At 35.0% G+C, this 7,693-nt stretch overlaps 1 pseudogene; it reads left to right on the forward strand.

Moving 5' to 3' along the window:
- Positions 1-649: 649 nt before the first annotated feature.
- Positions 650-748, forward strand: LOC125939282 (uncharacterized; annotated as a pseudogene).
- Positions 749-7,693: the final 6,945 nt, after the last annotated feature.

Here is a 7,693-nt window from a genome sequence, read left to right on the forward strand (position 1 = left end):
TTCAAAGAAGTGAAACATTTAGAAGGAGCTGAAGTGGAAGCTTGGTCATAAAGTCCATTTTTCTCTAAAACTAAAAAAATTCCTTGTATCTAAGGAACAAAAGCAGATATGGAATGTACTTGGTTAAAGTGCTGGGTAGAACACACACACACACACACACACACACACACACACACTTTCTGTTTATCTGATGTGGAAAGTAGAGATTGGGCAATATATTTTGAAGCAAAAGTAGCAAATAGATACTGCTGAACCACAAAAAAACAAACATTCTCAGATCTTCTAATGCCAAAACTGTCAGAAGGCTACAGGGCTAACCCTTCAGAACATAAGATGTGACAATAAAAATTATGTGGTTGTGTGAAATGGTCAAATTAGCATAAAATCATTTATGGTTCTCTTCTTCCTTCCCTTCTAAGGCATCATCTTCACTCAGGTTTCCCTGGGTCCTTTATTTCCCAAATTAGGACTAATGGATGAAGAAAATTGGAATGTCAGTAGGCCACTTTAGATTTTAAAAAGACATGGAAAACTAGACGATAAAATTAAGAATTTCTATTCATCAAAAAATACTAACAAGAATACAAAGGCAGCACATGGAGTGGGAAAAGATATTCATTATAGTATATCTTAAAAATTCTATCCTCATGCTCATTTCGGTCACACACTAAAATTAGAACAATACAGAGAAGATTAGCATGACCCCTGTGCAAGGATGACACAAATTCATAAAGCATTCCATATTTTTGAAAGTCTCTAAGGGAGTAAATCTTAAAAGTTCTCATCACAAGAAAAAATTAAATTCTGTAACTATGCGTGGTGATGAATGTTTAAAAAAACTATCATTAATATATAAAAACCTTTATAGATCAATAGGAAAAGAACACACAAATCCAGTACAAAATGGGCAAAAATTGCTGAACAAATACTTTACAAAAGAGGATATCCAAAAAAACCAATGAAGATATGAGTTCAACTTCATCAATCATCACAGAAAGGTAAGTTAAAACCACAAAGAGATATCACTACACACCTATCATAATCAAGAAAAGGAAAACAGGGGCACCTGGGTGGCTCAGTTGGTTAAGTGCCTCACTTCAGCTCAGGTCAAGATCTCACAGTGGGCAGGTTAAAGCCCCACATCAGGCTCTGCGCTGAGAGCTCAGAATGAGCCTGCTTCGGTTTCTGTGTCTCCCTCTCTCTCTACCCCTCCCCTGCTTGTGCTCTGTGTCTCTCTCTCTCTCAACAATAAGTAAACATTAAAAAAAAGAAAAGGAAAACAATGGGAAATAGGTGTTAGTGAGGATGTGAAGCAATCATAATGCTCATATACTACTGTTAGAAGATTAGTACAACCACTTTGTAAAACTGGCAGTATCTGTTAAAGCTGCCTATGCTGAGAGCAAGGAGTTAAAACAACTGAGTTTTCATGCAATCACTACACCAAGAAAACATCCTTGAGAGAAGGGCTCCTGGGTCATCCAGTCTAATCTTCTTCATAAATGGACTTATAGATAAATAGACTAATGATATTTGCTAGGAAGAAGTGACCTTATCTCTGAAATGCCCTTGTCAGGAAGTCCTGGTTAAGGATTACCTATAGAAAAAGAACCCAGGGCATCTAAGAAATGACCCTCTGGAGAATTTCACCTAAGCTACACAGCTCTCTGGCTTCACAATTTAAATGCTTCTGCTGTGTGAAGTGACTTTGCAGATGTAACATAGAGATCTTATCTATTATTTTGAGCCACATGTTGGACAAAGACAGGTCCTGAGAAACTACCCTTGTTGTCCTAAACCTCTCTCTGCTCTCTCTGAAATTGTCAATTGCTTTCAAATTGAAATTATTTAATAAAGTTTGCTAAGGGATAAGATCTCTGTAATTCATGTGGGCCTGATTTGATAATTCCATCCTGTGTATTAGCTTATACGATTAGACCAAATAATCCCACTCATGGGTGAATGTCAAACAGAAATCATTCCTGTGTTCAGCTAAGAATAAGAACTGTTATATTCATTACAGCACTATTTTTAATGGCTACAAACTGGAAAATATCTAAATGCTCATAAAGAAGAATTGACAAATTGTGGTATTTTCACACAATGGAATTCTATTCAGCAATTTAGCACTTCAACTACATGAATTAGTTTGGATGCAACTCAGAAACATAATGTTGCTTGAATTAATCCATACTAAAGGGTATGGTATGTTTCTAAAAGAACAAAAACAGGCAAAATTAATCTAAACTTTAAAAAGTCAGGTAATATTATTGTTGGGGGCAGGTAATACCAAAGGAGAGCAAGAGGGGACTTCTGTTTCTTGATCTAGGTGTTGGTAAGTTAAGTTTGTAACAACTTATTGAGCTATACCCTTATGATATGTGAACTAGAGAATACAGGACTCACTGGTGGGAGGAATGCCCATAAATGGGTCTTTGAGAGATAAGATGGATAAGAAAAGTTTTTAGGAAGTTTCACTGGATATTGATCATAGATTTGTGCCGTTGCTCCCTCTTCAAGAAACTTCTGAAGAGATTTATACAACTTTCGATAGTTTTTAAAGCCAAATTATTATTCTATTCAGTATGACAAAATGTGGAGATGAGTGATGACATGGGTACAACAGCATAGAATTATCACTGAAAAGTAAAAAAAAAAAAACCTGAAAAACAGATATAAGTGAAAAACACTTTAGATATAGCAGGTCACCTAATTGTTGATATTTGTAATCTTTGGTATTTTGGTTTTAAGAAAATATCCTTGGATAGTTTTAATAAAAGTTGATACTGTCATATTTCATTCCGTATTGTTAGCAGAATACTCAACTTTAATTTTTAGTGTCTCCTAAGAATCTTCAAACATAACTCATACACTAATAATTCCAAATATATATTCCTACTTTCTGTAATAATGACAATGGTGATGATGATGGTAATAATCGTAGCAACAAATATGCCTTAAACCCTAATCTATGAGATATGTGGCTAAACCCTCTAATACAAGGGTTCTTAATTCAGAGTTCAATAAAATTTAGGAATTCATAAATTTGAATGGGAATTACATATTTATTTTCACTAAATTTTAACTGAAATTTAGCAATTCTTTCAATAGAAATTTAGCATTTCCTTCAGTGTAAATCACGGTGTAAATTTCATCATACATTACGCCTACAACTGATATCTTGAAATAATGGTGTATGCTCATCACTGTATTGAAATTGTGAGTTATTATGCTCATCATCAGATCTTGTTTTTAATGTGTAAAGCATTACATATATTATTATATCATATGATCTTTAATAATTGGATAACTATTTCAAAATGATTGGCTGTTTTTTTTTTAAATTTTTTTTTAACGTTTATTCATTTTTGAGACAGAGAGAGACAGAGCATGAATGGGGGAGGGTCAGAGAGAGGGAGACACAGAATCTGAAACAGGCTCCAGGCTCTGAGCTGTCAGCACGGAGCCCGATGCGGGGCTTGAACTCGTGGACAGCAAGATCGTGACCTGAGCCGAAGTCGGCCGCTCAACCGATGGAGCCACCCAGGCGCCCCATGATTGGCTGGTTTCTACTATAATTCTGTATATCTTTTTTTTTATTGGATAAAAATGTTATTTTCAATTGCACCAATGGGGTCCATAGCAATAAACAGTTACGAACCCTTGGGGCGCCTGGGTGGCGCAGTCGGTTAAGCGTCCGACTTCAGCCAGGTCACGATCTCGCGGTCCGTGAGTTCGAGCCCCGCGTCAGGCTCTGGGCTGATGGCTCGGAGCCTGGAGCCTGTTTCCGATTCTGTGTCTCCCTCTCTCTCTGCCCCTCCCCGGTTCATGCTCTGTCTCTCTCTGTCCCAAAAATAAATAAAAAAACGTTGAAAAAAAAAATTAAAAAAGAACCCTTAAAATATCTCACTTAATTCATACTACCTTATGTTATTAGTATTTTCATACTCATGTTAGAGTTAAAGGAAATGAAGCAGGGAAAGTTGAAGGATGTTCCCAAGTTCACAAGATCTGAAAATCCCAGGGCTAGAATTAAAACCCAGATCATCTGGTTTCAGAGACTGTCCTTTCAACCACTGGCCTATGTAGCCTGTTAGAAATTTAAATTCTAGCATAATGGCTTTCTAACTGTTGTCTACAGAGGTTGTTTGTATATGCCTTGGAGTATGTCATGAGAAGCAGGAGAGGCCAAACCTCAGGCAGAGTAGCCCTTTGTTGGTAACTTAGTGTTCAACTTAAAATTTTGTACTTAAGCAATTATTAGCATACATAAGGGAAAAATCAGTAGCAATGCAAATATAGGAGGGGACTTTAACACTCCATTTACATCAATGGATAGATCATTCAGACAGAAAATCAATAAGGCAACAGTGGCTTTGAACGATATGTTGGACCAGATGGATCTAACATATATTCAGAATATTCTACCCCAAAACAGTAGAATACATACTTTTTCAATATGTATTGAAAACATCGAGGATTCTGTGTCTCCCTCTCTCTGCCCCTCCCCCACTCTCTCTCTCTCTCAAAAAATAAATAAACATTAAAAAAAAATTAAAAAAAAAAAAAAACATCGAATATTATCCAGAAGAGGTCACATGTTCAGCCACAAAACAAGTCTCAAAAATTCAAAAAGATTGAAATCACGTAATGCACCTTTTCCAAACACAATGGTGTGAAACTACCAATCAATCACAAGAAAAAATCTGGAAAGAACACCATTACATGGAGGTATATAACATGTTACTAAACAATAAATGGGTAAGCCAAGAAATCAAAGAGGAAATTTAAAAAATACATGAAAAAAAATGAAAATGAAAACACAATGGTCCAAAATCTTTGGGATGCATCAGGCTGTTTGAAATGGGAAGTTTACAGTAATACAGATCTACCCCAAGAAGCAAGAATAATCTCATATAAACAACCTAATATTACAGCAAAATGAACTAGAAAAAGAAGAACAAACAAAACCACAAACCAGTAGATGAAAGGAAGTAATAAAGATTAGAGCACAAATAAATAAAATAGAGACTAAAAAAGCCAATAGAACACATCAATGAAACCCAGAGCTTGTTCTTTGAAAATATCAACAAAGTTAATAAACCTTTGGCCAGACTCATCTAAAAAAGAGAGAGAGAGAGGAGGAGAAATGATTCAAATAAATAAAATTATAAATGAAAAAGGAGAAATAACAATGACACCACAGAAATACAAAGGATAATAAGAAAATATAATAAAAAATTATATGCTAACAAATTAGGCAACCAAGAAGAAATGGATAAATTCCTAGAAACATATAGCCTGCCAAAACTAAGGCAAAAAGAAATAGGAAATTTAAACAGACCAATTACTAGCAATGGAATTGAATCAGTAATCAAAAAATTCCCCAAAAAAACCCACAAAAGTCCAGGGCCAGACAGTTTCATAGGTGAATGTTACCAAACATATAAAGAAGAGTTAATGCCTGTTCTTCTCAAACTATTCCAAAAAATAGAAGAGGACAGAAAGGTTCCAAATCCATTATACAAGGCCAGCAATACCCTGACACCAAAACAAGACAAACACATTACAAAAAAAGAAAACTACAGTCCAATATTTTTCATGAACATAGATGCAAAATTCCTCAACAAAATATGAGCAAACTGAATCCAACAATACATTAAAAAAAAGCATTCACCATGATGGAATGGTGGGACTTATTCTAGGAATGTAAGGGGGTTCAATATTTCAAATCAAACAACATGATACATCACATTAACTAGACAAAGGATAAAAACCAATGAGTAGTTCAGTAGATGCAGACAAATCATTTGACAAAGTAAAACATCTATTCAGGATAAAAAAAACTCTCTCAACAAGTAGAATTAGAGGGAACATACTTCAACATAATAAAGACCATCTATGAAAAACCCACCTAACATCATCCTCAGTGGTGAAAAACTGACAACTTTTCCCCTAAGATCACAAACAAGACAAAGATGTCCAATCTCACAGCTTTTATTAGAAGTCCTAGCCACAGCAGCCAGACAAGAAAAAAGAAATAAAATGCATCCAAATTGGTAAGGAGGAAGTAAAACTTTCACTACTTACACATGACATGATACTATATACAGAAAACAATAAAGACCCCACCAAAAACTACTAGAACTGATAAATGAATTCAGTAAGGTCAAAGGATACAAAATTAATTTGTTGTATTTCTATACACTAATATACAGCAATTTGTTGCATTTCTATACACTAATAATGAAGTAAGCAGAAAGGGAAACTAAGAAGACAATCCCAATGACAACTACACCAACAAGAATAAAATACCTAGGAATAAATTGAACCAAGGAGGTGAAAGACCTGTACTCTGAAAACTTTAAAACATTAATAAAACAGTTGGAGATGACACAAACAAATGGAAAGATATCTGATGCCCATGGATCAGAAGAACAAATGTTATAATATCCATACTACCAAAAGCAATCTACAGGTTTAATGCAATCTCTATCAAAATACCAACACCAACTTTCATAGATCTAGAACAAATAATCCTAAAATTTGTATGGAACCACAAAAGACCCTGAATAGCCAAATAATCCTGAAAAAGAAGAATATAACTGAAAGTAACACAATCCCAGATTTCCAGATACACCACAGAGCTGTAGTAACCAAAACAGTATACTACCGGCATGAGGTAGACACAGAGATCAGTGGAACAGAATAGACAGCGCAGAAACAAACCCACAATTATATGGTCAAATTAACCTTTGATGAGTGAATCAAGAATATGCAATGGGGATAAGACAGTCTCTTCAACAAATAGTTTTGGGAAAATTGGACAGCTACATGCAAAAGAATGAATCTGGACCACTTTCTTACACCATACACAAAAATAAACGCCAAATGGATTAAAATCCTAAATGTGAGACCTAAAATCATAAAAATCCTAGAAGAGAGCACAGACAGTAACTTCTCCGACACTGGATGTGGCAACAACATTGTTCTAGATATGTTTCCTTTAACAAGGGAAACAAAAGCAAAAATAAACTATTGGAACTACTTCAAAATAAAAAGTTTCTGCACAGCAAAGGAAACCATCAACAAAACTAAAAGACAACCTACAGAATGGGAGAAGATATTTGCAAATGAAATATCCAATAAAGGATTAATATCCTAAATATATAAAGAATATGTAAAACTCAACACCTCAAAAATGAATAATCCAACTGAAGAATGGGCAGAAGTCATGAATGGACACTTTTCCAGAGAAGACACACAGATGGTTGACAGATACATGAAAGGTGCTCAACGTCACTCATAATCAGGGAAATACAAATCAAAACCACAATGAGATATCACCTCACACCTGTCAGAATGGCTGAAATCAAATGCACAAGAAACAAAAGGATTGATGAGGACTGGGGGGAAACAAAAGGAACCCTTCTATACTCTTGGTGGAAATACAAACTGGTACAGCTACTGTGGAAAGCATTGTAGAGTTCTTCAAATACTTAAAAATCAAATTACCACATGATTCAGTAATTCTACTAGAGTATTTACCCAAATAAAATCAAAATACTTATTTGAAAAGATATATGTCCCCTTATGTTTATTGCAGCATTATTTACAATAGGCAAATTATAGAAGCAGCCAAGCACCCCTTGATAGATGAATGGATAAGGAAGATGTGACATATGTACACAAC

The sequence above is a fragment of the Panthera uncia genome (assembly GCF_023721935.1).
Source record: "Panthera uncia isolate 11264 chromosome B2 unlocalized genomic scaffold, Puncia_PCG_1.0 HiC_scaffold_24, whole genome shotgun sequence".
In the NCBI taxonomy this organism is placed as follows: Eukaryota; Metazoa; Chordata; class Mammalia; order Carnivora; family Felidae; genus Panthera; species Panthera uncia.